General features: G+C 54.5%; 1 pseudogene; it reads right to left on the bottom strand.

Moving 5' to 3' along the window:
* Positions 1 to 9,547: 9,547 nt before the first annotated feature.
* On the bottom strand, positions 9,548 to 9,953 carry LOC123034934 (annotated as a pseudogene).
* Positions 9,954 to 11,168: the final 1,215 nt, after the last annotated feature.

Genomic DNA, 11,168 nt, shown 5'->3' with positions numbered 1-11,168 from the left:
CCTGGAGATCTGGGACTCCAAATTCAGTGACGCTGCCAAGAGGGTCTCCGGCAAGAAAAGCCATCTCGCCACATGGATGCTTGCTGTCAGCCTTTCGGCAACTACACACTCGACAGGTCGCTGTGCGAAAGGGTTCCCTGTTATAGCACTGGTGTGGCTCGCAGATGTGAAAAGGCCCAGAACCTCCCTTGGAAGGAGAAATCACGCCCAGGATCCAGGGAGGTGCTGCGGGATGGAAGTGGGCTTGGAGCCCAAGTCAAAACGGGAGTGAAAGGCAGAGGGGGCCGCTCCTGGCGGGTGCCTGGAGAACCTTGACGAAGTTCAGCAGTGCAGCTGGGACGGCACACCAGGGCCCACAAAGGGGCTATTCTAAGTAGCGTTTCCAACTGCGCATGAATCTGAAACGGCCAACCTGTCTCCCTGAATTTTTCTATAGGAAACAAGACCAAGATGAAAAGTCATACTCCCAACCGCATAAAAGCTTAGTTTCCACTGCACATTTTGTGGGGAGCAGGAGCGGTGGGGGGGGGCAATTGCACAACATGGCACAAAATGTCCAGCTGCACATCAGAATAAACCCAAAGTCCCAACCGAGCGCACCGAGAACGGCAAGTGCAGAGGCGAGCGCCACGCGATCGCGGTCTGCCACGATGCCACAAAGGTCTGGGTGCATGCGAACTCCAGAGCTGCGTGGTTTGGTTGGGTTTTTTTTTAAACCAGGGCTGGCAAGCAGTCGTTACTGGAGCGTTAGGGACGTGGAAGCTGGTTCTGTGCATGGAACGGCAGCTGGACTGCGGCGGGGAGAAAATGCTGGTTCAGAGGTTCTCACCACGTGGCCATCAAGTCCAGGGTGTAAAATGATCTGACTGCCCCACTCTTCAGCGCTCATCTGGAATGTGGTCGACGGATGAGCTGCACCTAAGATGTAATATCTTTGCCAGGAGTCCTTTGCATGTTCCACCACCGGCAGGAGCCAGGTTGCTGGGTACATGAGATGGGGCCTTTTCGGTGTTAGCACCTCAATCGTGGAACTCCCTCTGCTGCGGAGGTTGGGTTGGTGCCATCCCTGCCAACTTTTACATAGGCAGTGACATTGTCTTGGGCTGGTCCTTGGGTTTACAATTGTGTTTGGTCTGATTTTGTTTGTGTCTTTTTTAAAAGTTCTTGATTTTTAAAAATGTTGTTTTTATGGGATTTATGGCACTTTACGCTGAGGGCCCTGGTGGTCAGAAAAGCAATATAGAGATACTTTAAATAAATACATAGGCACTGCACAGGTAGTAATAAGAAGAAAGGAAATGAACACACATCCTGCTGTCTCCTTTCTAGCCCTTGCAAAATTTGGCTGGTTTTGAAGCGTGCTTTTGACGGGGGATCCTCAAACACACAGTCCTTGTGCACTTGAGGCCCGGCCTGGCTCGCCGTCCTGCCCATTTCACAGGAAAAAGCTATCCTCACCAAGAAAGCTTAATCTCACACTGTCGTCCCAAAGAGCATCTTATCTTCCACACGCATCTGCAAAAGGCCGCATCATCATTTCGGAAAAGTGCAGGCTCACCTCGCTTGGGACACTGGATTAAATGAAGCTGGTAGAAATCCTTGTCCTGTTATCATCATTAATAAGGGGAGCTGCACCAGCAAGCGCAGCCCTACTAAGACGGATGCTGTCCCTCCGCTCCCAGCGAATTCCCCCCACGCTTTCCGGGGGCTGGCGCTGGCGTGTCAGTTTTGGTGCAGCAGCCAACAAGGACAGAAAGCTAATTAAGAGCTGGCCACTTCTTTGGGAAAGAAACGGTGGATGAGGCTGATGTCTCGGGTTTTGAGGCTGAATGTTGCCTCCTCCTCCTCCTCTTTGCTGCAGCAACTCCAGTTTTATCAGAGTGGCTTTCTTTGAACAAAAGAATTACCTCTCAGGTCCGGGTGAGGATATGCTGAAGGGCCATCCTGGTAAACGGTAGTGCGATTTGTATGGTAAGGTGCCTCTTAGCATAAGTGTGTCATTCATGCCAAATCAGCCTTCCTCAACCTTCTGCCCCTCGGTTGTGTCTGAAGCACAACTCCCATCAGCCCCTTCCAGCATGGCCAGTGACTGGGATTGTGGGAATTGTAGTCCCAACACCAGTTTGGGGGAAGCTATGCCATCCCATTCAAGCGGCTCTCCGGTACCATGAAAATATCAGACATGGTTTCATTCTCATGAGTTAATCATCTGAATTAAGACATTAAAAAGCACCAGCCCAACTTCTGGGTCTAAATAGCCCTGATTGTCCTCTTTGAACATTTTCCTTCCACTACAACCTTCTCCTAACCAAAGTCAGCACAGAGAAGAACTTCTTTGCTTGCAGCTGGCAAGCCTGGCGCAACAGCCGTACCTTACGGGGCTCAATTCGGTGCCTCCGAAAGCAGCTCTGCAGCTCACTCATTTAGCGAACTCGATACGACATCCTCATGTCACAGAATCCTAGAAGAATCGAGTCGGAAGCGGCCAGGAAGGCCGCTGGGACCAACCCCCTGCTGTTGCAGGACACCCCACCCAGAGGGCTGCCCAGATTCTTTCCGGAAGTCTCCAGTGTGGGGGAGCCCCCCACCTCCCCAGGCATCTGGTTACTGAATATGGGACATGAGAGGAAATCTGGAACAAGCATCCATTTCTTTCAAATGTCACTGTCATTTCCTGCTTTGGGGGAGCAGAGAGCTGGCTCGGATGAAGAACGGCTGGCTTCTTTCCTGGGGCAAATACAGTACATGCCCTCTGGTTTGGGACCGGACGATCCTTCTCCCAGCTTTGCTCCAGCAATGGGCCAGGAAAGGCCCATGCTCCGCTGTGAGCAGATGCTCCAAGATTCTGCGGGCAAACGGCCCAGACGCGCGGCTGGCACACCATTGCGTGTCTTCTCCCGTGATGTGCAGCACCCGAGATGCATGATGCATCTGTCTGTCGGCATGTGAGAGCACCATTAAGTTCACGTGGACCAACCCCACTGTTTGCAGGCTGTCTCCCGCCACGACCCGAGGCCTGATTTGAACACGATGCTCATCGCGCCATGGGATTTTTGCTTTTTGAATTTAAATACGAGATCTCTACCAGGAAGAAGACACTTTTGGTGCTAGGGGCGGGGTGGGACAGGGGGACGGCTGTGCGTAGTCATGGCTCTCTACGATTAAGCTGTCAGGCCGGTTTGGCGATGTGGTCTTGAACCGCAGCCAGCCCTGAACACGGCTGTACTGGGCTTTCAAACAAGGACACATGTTTTCCTGTGATGCATGCGCAAGGTTGACAATGGAGATGCGATCGCCAGCATCCACGCCATTGCTTGTTCTTGCTGCTCCGTAGCAGAGCCGGGACAGGTAGATTCCTGAGCCGTGAAAAGGGAAAGGCCAGCAGGCCTGCTAATCTTCGGAGCAAAGGCCTCATGAAAGCCCCATTCCACTGGCTGGGTGCTGTTGGGAAATTTGGATAAATCCTGTCTGAAAAGCATTACTTCTGTGTGCCTTTGCCTTGTGGGATCAAATCCTGCCTTCTTTCTCAAAACCAAGCTGTCACTGTTTAAAATGGCCTTCATCCCCTGCTCCTTTCTCTCACCTTTAGCTGTGGGCTACAGTAGACAGGCCATTCAGTCCAAATATACATTGTAAATAGTCATTGTTGGAATTCAGTTTACAAGGAACTATCTTTTGATAGCCCAGAGGCTCCATGTGCCCCGGTCAATTCAGAATGTGTAGAGCAGATAAGAGTCTTGAGTTCATGCATAGTTTCAGTAGCTTGAATTTACATGTCCAAGCAGGCCTGGAGATGGGTTCAAGCTGCTGAACTAAAGTGTCAATACAGGCAATTAGAAATACTGTAATCTCATTGTTACAGTGTGATTGACTGACATTCCTTTATCTGTTCTGTATGTGATGACCTCAGAACCTTATTGCAATCCCTGCATTCTGTCATCGATTGCCCTGTGCCTGTGTACCTATAAATGCCCTGTAATGGTGTTGCAGCTTTGCAGCGGAGTTCACCTCTGCCTGCCCGGTAATGCAGCATGCGTTCTCGTGAGTACCGCGGGAACCTTGGGGTTAAAACAATAAAGCCTCAGATGGTCTGGACGCTTGGTCTTTCCCACGAACCCGAGTTTTATTCCCTCTTCTCAAATTGAGATTCCAGGATTCTGACAGTGGCAACCCGGGACAAATTATTTGATTTATCATTTGGGGGAGAATATGGAAGCTGCCCTGCACTGAGCCAGGCCCAGCTCAGCCATCTCCCCCAGCATGGACTGGGCCTTCCGCAGCGGAGCCTTTCCAGCCCTTTGCTGGACGCTGCCTGGCCCGGCAAGCCAAGAGGGCCTCCCCTTTGCCGCGGGAGAGGCATGCTCCGCTGGGCGCATGAGGGGTCGCTCCAAGGGTGGGGCACAGAGCAGATGGGGAGGATGCAGCCCAGCTTTTGCTCCCCAGCCTCGGGGCTCCAGCTTCGCAGTACCGCCCAGGTTTGCGGTGGCTTCCTTTCCCATTCCCCGGTTGCAGGGGAGGTCAGCAGAAAACTTTTCTTTGTTGGGAAAATGCGGCTAAATCCTGGCAGAAAAGGGCTGCATATGTGCCTCTGTGTTAGAAAACGCCTGAGCCCCTTTTTCTCAGGAAGCACCCCAAAAGCATTCCAAGCCAGGTTACTCTTCGGCATTTGCCGTTACTGAGGGAGTGGGACCGGATGGCTGCCCCAAGAGGCTGCCAGCGCTGCTGTTCTGCTGATCGGGAAGAACTGACAAAAGGCTGCCAGGTGAGCAGCACTGCAATCTCCCTCATCCCACAGGCAGCTGCAGGGGCCCACAGGCAGCGGTGAATAGGGGATGCGGGGCAACGAGCTTGCCCGGAAAGGCTCCAGCCACGCGGACCGGGTGCTGCTGCCCCGAGCAGTGGGAGTCGGGGGCCCTGGCGTGTGGGGGGCGTTCGAGCCGGTCGGAACGCACAGCTGCCCCGCCCGCCGTCTCCTCCTCCGTGAAGGTCAGCCACGCCGCCTTCCGGTTTGAGTCCGAATGCTTCTGAGTTTGCATCCACACCTACGTGCGGGTCGCCTGGACGATTGTCACGCAAGAAGTTGGCTCCTCCGTCATCGCTTTCGGCAAGACGTCCTCTTTCCCTGTCCCCTGGGTCCCTTGCCACCTGGAGTGCTCCAGCCGGAGATTGCCTTCTGCAGCCAGCGCTGTACTCATGCTAGCCACCACGCGGGGAGGTGGGCCCCGGCGGCCCCCGGTTGGGGAGCCGGGCCCCTTCTGGCGGCTTTTCTCCTGTCTCTGGGCACGCGGCTTACGGCCAGCTAGATCAGAGCAGAGTGCCAGGGCTGGATCGGTGGAGCGAGGCACCAGTGTTAGCGTGGACGCTAATGTCGTTGGTCGAGGCAATCAGTGGGTAATTATGGTGGACATTTTCCTAGCAGGCGCCTGCTTGTTGCCTTTCCCTCCTGCTCTGGCATTAATCACTAAAAACAAGTTCTGCCCACAGGGATCCGTTTCAAGCAGGACCTGTGCGAGGTGGGCTCATCCAGGGGCCGGAGGAGCAGAGCGGGCGCAGACTTCATGCAGGCACGTGAAGGCTTTCTCTGCGGCGGCCTTAAAGGGCCCGTCTCCTATTTGCAAAGTGGGATTTTTGGGCAGGAGAGAGGAGGGCGATGGATCCAAAACACACCGGCCGGCGGGAGGACGTTGGGGCGGGTGGCAGCACGAGCAGGAGCTGACGGGAATGAAGCGCCGCCCATCCCGGGAAATGAGATGCTCCTATTTCAGCTGCCGCCATGTGATGGCCGGGGGGTGGGACCTCGCAGGAAAGGTTTGGGGCTCCAGGGCTGCTGCACCGCCCCCTAACAGTGCCCCAGGTTTCTAGGGATGGAGTTGCTTGGGACATTTGCACCACAGCCCCCAACTCCTAAAACTGGAAACTGTATGCAAGGCGTCTCCCTTCACAATAAGCCAAGCCTGGAAGTCAGAAGCATTGGCCTTGGACGAGGTGACCGTGGATTTTGGGCAGCTTGCTTCTCTGGAGGACTTTTCCTGCAGCCTCAGTGAATGAGCACGCAAGCGGCCACCTGGGTGAGCTCTGGGCGTCCTCCTGGCCCAGGCCATGCTGGAGGCTGCGGCAGCCCTCTCCGCCCGGCGCAGTGCCCTCCCGGTCGCAGGCACCCAGTTCCATACCGCTGACAGTTCTCAATAGACTTCACTCCTTTCTCTCAAGTGTGGCTCATTCTCTTACAGCAGGGATGGGGAACCTCCGGTCCGGGGCCCAAACCTGCCCACCTGGGGTCCCACTCCGGGCCTTCAGGTACTGCTGCGGCTCTTGTCCCCCCCACCCCACTTCCCCCCAGTCGGCTGATGGTTGAGCAGCTTCCCACTGTCATGCTGTTGCCCCTTTCTAAATGCTTGAGGCGCCCTTCTGAAGGCTTCACGGCCGGCCATAAACATTTCCAGGTAAAATATGCAGGTACCTTCTCTATTCCTGGCCCAGGCTTCTGCCAGCGGCTCTGGAGGCAGGCGTTCGGCACGCTGCCTTGCGGAACATCCTTCTCTTGGCGCCGGGATCAGCTTGGTGGCACTGCAAGCTCCTGCGCTTTCCCCTGAGAGTCGGTCTGCGCAGCCCACACAGGACCGAGGCTGCAGTCTTGCTGAGCTCGGAGGAGACACGCCCTGTCGCGGGCACCCCGAGGAGACAGGGTGGTGGGGTAAGCTACCCCAAGGGGCCCGGTGGGCCGGGCTGCAGCGGTGCCCTCCCCAGATGCCCCTGGCTGCCACGCTATCGCCCCCACAGCGGCTTCTGCTGCAATGACATGCTGGGCTGCTGGCGCAGTTGGGCTGGCCATGCGAAAGAGTCCGCCTTGGCAGAAGACGGTAACCCAGTGCGGGGTGTTCATCAGCCGACAACGGCCTCCTCTTGGCTGGCTTCTGAGGCCGCAGCTCACAAGGCGATGGTCCTGCCTGGTCCCTGTAGAGCAGGGTTTCACTCCAGCGGAAAATGACGACACTTCCAAGAAAGTCCCAGGCCGTAAATCGCAGTTGATGGTGGAGCCTCTTTGGAGCCCTAGACCAGCTGAGACTTCTGCGTAAAAGGCGTGGGCTCTTGGAGGTGCGCGCTCACAGAAAGGCAGGCAATCTGCTTTCCCGGCTCCCAAAGGTCACCTCCTGGATGCGTGGATTCCACCCTTCCTGCCCAAAGATCTGGAGCGAGGCAACAATGCTCCAAGCTTCTTGGCCGCAATGATTCTACAGGGTTGGAAGCAGAAGAGCCAATTAAAAAGCATGAACAATTTCCGTTCAGCTGGAAGAGAGAAAACCCAAGAGCTTGCAGAGATGGACCATTCAGAAACACTTGCAGGTTCACTAAAGATGCAAAGGGCATGTATGCATTTTTAAATGATGTCTTAAGCTGCAGAGGCGATATAAAGGAGAGGGGAAATATGTGAAGTCCTTTGCTATCATATATACTGGTTTAAAACAGCAATACTAAAGTGTTTGAAAGTGCAGAAGATGTTTAATATAGTAATTTCTGGAGTATGTAACAAGAAAAAACAGCACCCTTGACTACAATTTGGTATAGACAAAGAATAAGAGGAAGCTGCGGGGTCCTAGGCATGCCTGCTCGCCCGTAAGCCCTGCTGTGCTCAATTGGTCCTGCCCCTGGGAAAAATTATACAATTAATGCTACTGATTGCTGAGTATGTTTCAACGTGATGGTCTTTTCAGTAGCAAAGATATAAAAATCGGCATCCGATAAGGCTTGCCTTAATCCAAAGTCAGGCTCAACCATTTCTTTGCGTCTAAAGAAGGCATGGAAGGCTTTGCATGGGAAACCAGGCGTGACCTCGAATGTCCTTCTGGACTTCACGGACACGTCTCCAGAAGCGCACCCCCAGGAGGCGGGGGTTGCCAGTGGGACTTGGGATGGCCCAAGAGCATTGTTCCCCCGGGGCGGCTGCAAGGAATGTTGGCCAGGACTAAGCAGGGGAACGAGGACTGGGGCCCAGTGGGAATCGCCACGCAGCAGCACCGGCTGCTGGGAGGTGCAGGTGAGCCCCGGAGACGCCGGCGGCGATGGCGTTGCTTGCTCCTCACTTCCTTTCGCAGGCCTCCCGCCACGTCTGCGATGGTGTCGCTCCCTGGCTGCGGTGCTCCCCTGAACTTTGAGGTGCGGCAGAGACGGCGTCAGGCAGCTCGTGTGCGCTCCAGAAAGCAGGCCATCAAAGGGCACGGCCAGTGGGGCCTGTGGGAAGCAGGAACAATGGGGAGGGCAGGGAAGGGAAGGGGCTGCTCAGGTCATCAAATGAAACAGTCCCCATTGGGTGGGGGAAAAGGATCAAGGGAAGTTCAAGTCTCTAGGCCAGTGGTTCCCCAGCTGTGTGCCACAGAACCCCTGGGTTCTGCAAAAGCCCCGTAGGGGTTCTGCAAAAAATCTCAAAAAATCAAATTTAAAATGGATTTAAAATGAAACCACGGGAGGCCAACTACTGGTGTCCATGCAGCAAACCAGGAAATGCATCTTGTCATTTGGTTCCCAGGACTTTATTGCAAGGTGTTGGGAATAATTGAAAGAATTCATCTGGGATATTATCATATAATCACTGTATGCATTCATTATATTTAAATGTTTTCTCTTTATTCCCAAACCCACCACGTTATGCAAAGCACTCAGGCAACAGGAGCAGATGAAAGAAGGAAGAACATTGTGGGTTCACAATGCTTAAGAAAAACCAGGGACAGAGTTAGGGTTCCATGGAAAGAGAATGTCTTCGGAAAGGTCCCACGACCAAAACGTTTGGGAGCCACTGCTCCAGGCAGGAAGTTCCATGATCCAGGTGTGACTGCTGGGAAGACTCTTTCCCACGCCTGGCCAGGTGGACCACTGGGGCTTGCTAGGCCTCAGAGCAGAGCTGCCCCACAGCTGGGCAGGTACCCACCTCCATGAAGCGTTGAGGCACCTTTCATGCATCACACGGCCTCTCTGAAGGGCCTGCAGAGTTGATAGCCCAGAAGCTGGCTCGTTACTTAAGGCAAGGGGCAGATCGGAACCATAGAGGGCCTTTACGTGTCCAGCAACGGGACTCAACCAGGTATCCCCCAAAGGCTAGCATTGCCTTCCCCACCTGGGTGCCCTCCAGGAGCTTGGGGCTATAGCTCCAGAAGCCCCCTCCCTAGCTGAAGCCATTTGTTTTGGTCACCTTCTGAATGGGCATGCGGAAATCCACATTGGAAAATTCAAAACTGCACTTGTGGTCCTTTTGTAAACTTGAACATAGGAACATAGAAAGAGAGCGAGTCAGAGGGGGTCTCCCGGGCCATCTAGTCTGAGCCCAGCTCCAGCTGGCTGCACTCATGACACGCCCACCACGTGCATGTCCAGCCTGTCCTTGAACACCCGCACCGATGGGGCCTCAGCCACCTCCCGTGGAAGCCCCTTCCATCCCCTTGATTTTTTTCCCTATAACCATGTAGCCTTTATTGATGCATCAGCATACAGGTTTGACACGACAGGGCTACCTGATAGAGGATCCCCACGCCTTCGACATGCAGCAACCTGCAGCTCAAGGCCTCCCGGACGCGGTGCTTGCGACGAATCGGTCCCTTGCGAGGAGTCCTAATCGGGCCCTTCCAGCCATCAGTGTTTCCCGGATGTCGCCCACAGCTTCTTTTACACTCCGCTCCAGGTATGACTTTCTCTGCTCCGGCTCCTTAATTGTCTCTTCTGCTATCTTTTGTTTTTCTAAGCGCTGGTTGTGAATTACTCCTTTGGACTGAAGGAGCAACATTCTTCCTACACCTTCATACATTTGCGTTTCGTCCGCCAAAGCCATGATCTCCACATCCGTTTTTTGGTCCTCTTCCATCGATCTATCTGCAAACCTGCCGGTTTCACCTCTGGGTATCAGTCACCTTGGCCTGAAGTTCAGTAAGTGCCTTTTTCAGTTTGAGGCCTACGGGTGCCGCCATTTCCCCTCTTCTCTTCCAGCTCAGTGAGCACAGCTTCTGTGACTGTCTGGCATCTGGAGAAACGGGCCGGTGCTCCACTTGCACCCAGCCAGCGGTCTTCCGCGGCAAACGCTCTCCCCATCCCACTTTAGAGTCATCACTGTCTTATTTTGCTCCAGAACAAATCCTGGGAACACTGGGGAAGGGGCCGCTCCGGGTCTGCAGTTGGGGAAATGATTTCCTTAACTAATTATGTGTAAAACAAGGCCAGCTCTTAAGCACGCACTCTCTTCTTTGAAGTTTTCATAGCGGTGTCTCAAACCCAGGATAATAAGAAAATACGTGCCTTCTTTGATGTTCCGAAAGCCCTTGTCTAATTACAGCATGAGGAACATTATACACCTTCCTCTCTCCACTCTTTCAAGGAACTTGAGCGATCAAAAATGCCAGGGGAAACACGGAGGGTGCCAATGGTCCTTCTGGTACAATGGAGCTGAAGAAAGATTAAATGGCCAGGCCAGCTGGTGCCCGGACGCAGAACAGGAAGGCTGCCGTCTTGCCCTTTGCCGCGGCCTGCAAAGGTCTCAGTCCGGCTGCCTTGCTGAGCGGGGCATAGTTTTAACGCTGAGAGGAGGATTCGCTTAATCCTGCAAAGCCCCGAATTCCAGCAACAGCATGGATGGCCCCCAAAACAACGTGACTCGGCTCTCCAGGGACTGCTCAGTTTCAAGTGTTCCATCTGGTATTATTTCATGCCGTCCCAACTGAGGAGAGTCTGTGCTGTCTGGGGATGATGGGATTTGCAGAGTAAGACACCAGGAGGACAAGCTCTGGGGAGGGTACAGCTGCGGCCTTTCATCCCAGGTAGCGGGGCTTGAAAAGGTTCGGCGTGGCTCCCAGGTGAGCTTCGTGTGCTGGGTGTTGCGGAGAGGTGAGATGGGCTGCACACGGCCGACTGAGCTGTCGGCCTTTGAGCAGAATTTTCCCAGCAAGGTGGGAAGCACCCAGCTCCGCTTCGTCTGCGCTCTGAGCAGGGGCTGCTGGGGCTCCAGGCGGGGGTCTTTCCTGAAGTTAGCTGGAGATCACACCCACCACTCCGGCCCTTCCTTGGGTTGCGTTGCTTTCTACCCTCGCAGGAAGCTTGCAGTGCTGCTTCTCTCTGCCACGTTCCTGCTCTCTGGCCACCGGGCATCCCCTTCCCCCTGGACGGACGCCGGGCCAAGGCCTCCTGCTCAG

The sequence above is a fragment of the Varanus komodoensis genome, unplaced genomic scaffold (assembly GCF_004798865.1).
Source record: "Varanus komodoensis strain SLA01 unplaced genomic scaffold, ASM479886v1 scaffold74, whole genome shotgun sequence".
Lineage (NCBI taxonomy): Eukaryota > Metazoa > Chordata > Lepidosauria > Squamata > Varanidae > Varanus > Varanus komodoensis.
This window is presented reverse-complemented; position numbering and strand designations above follow the sequence as displayed.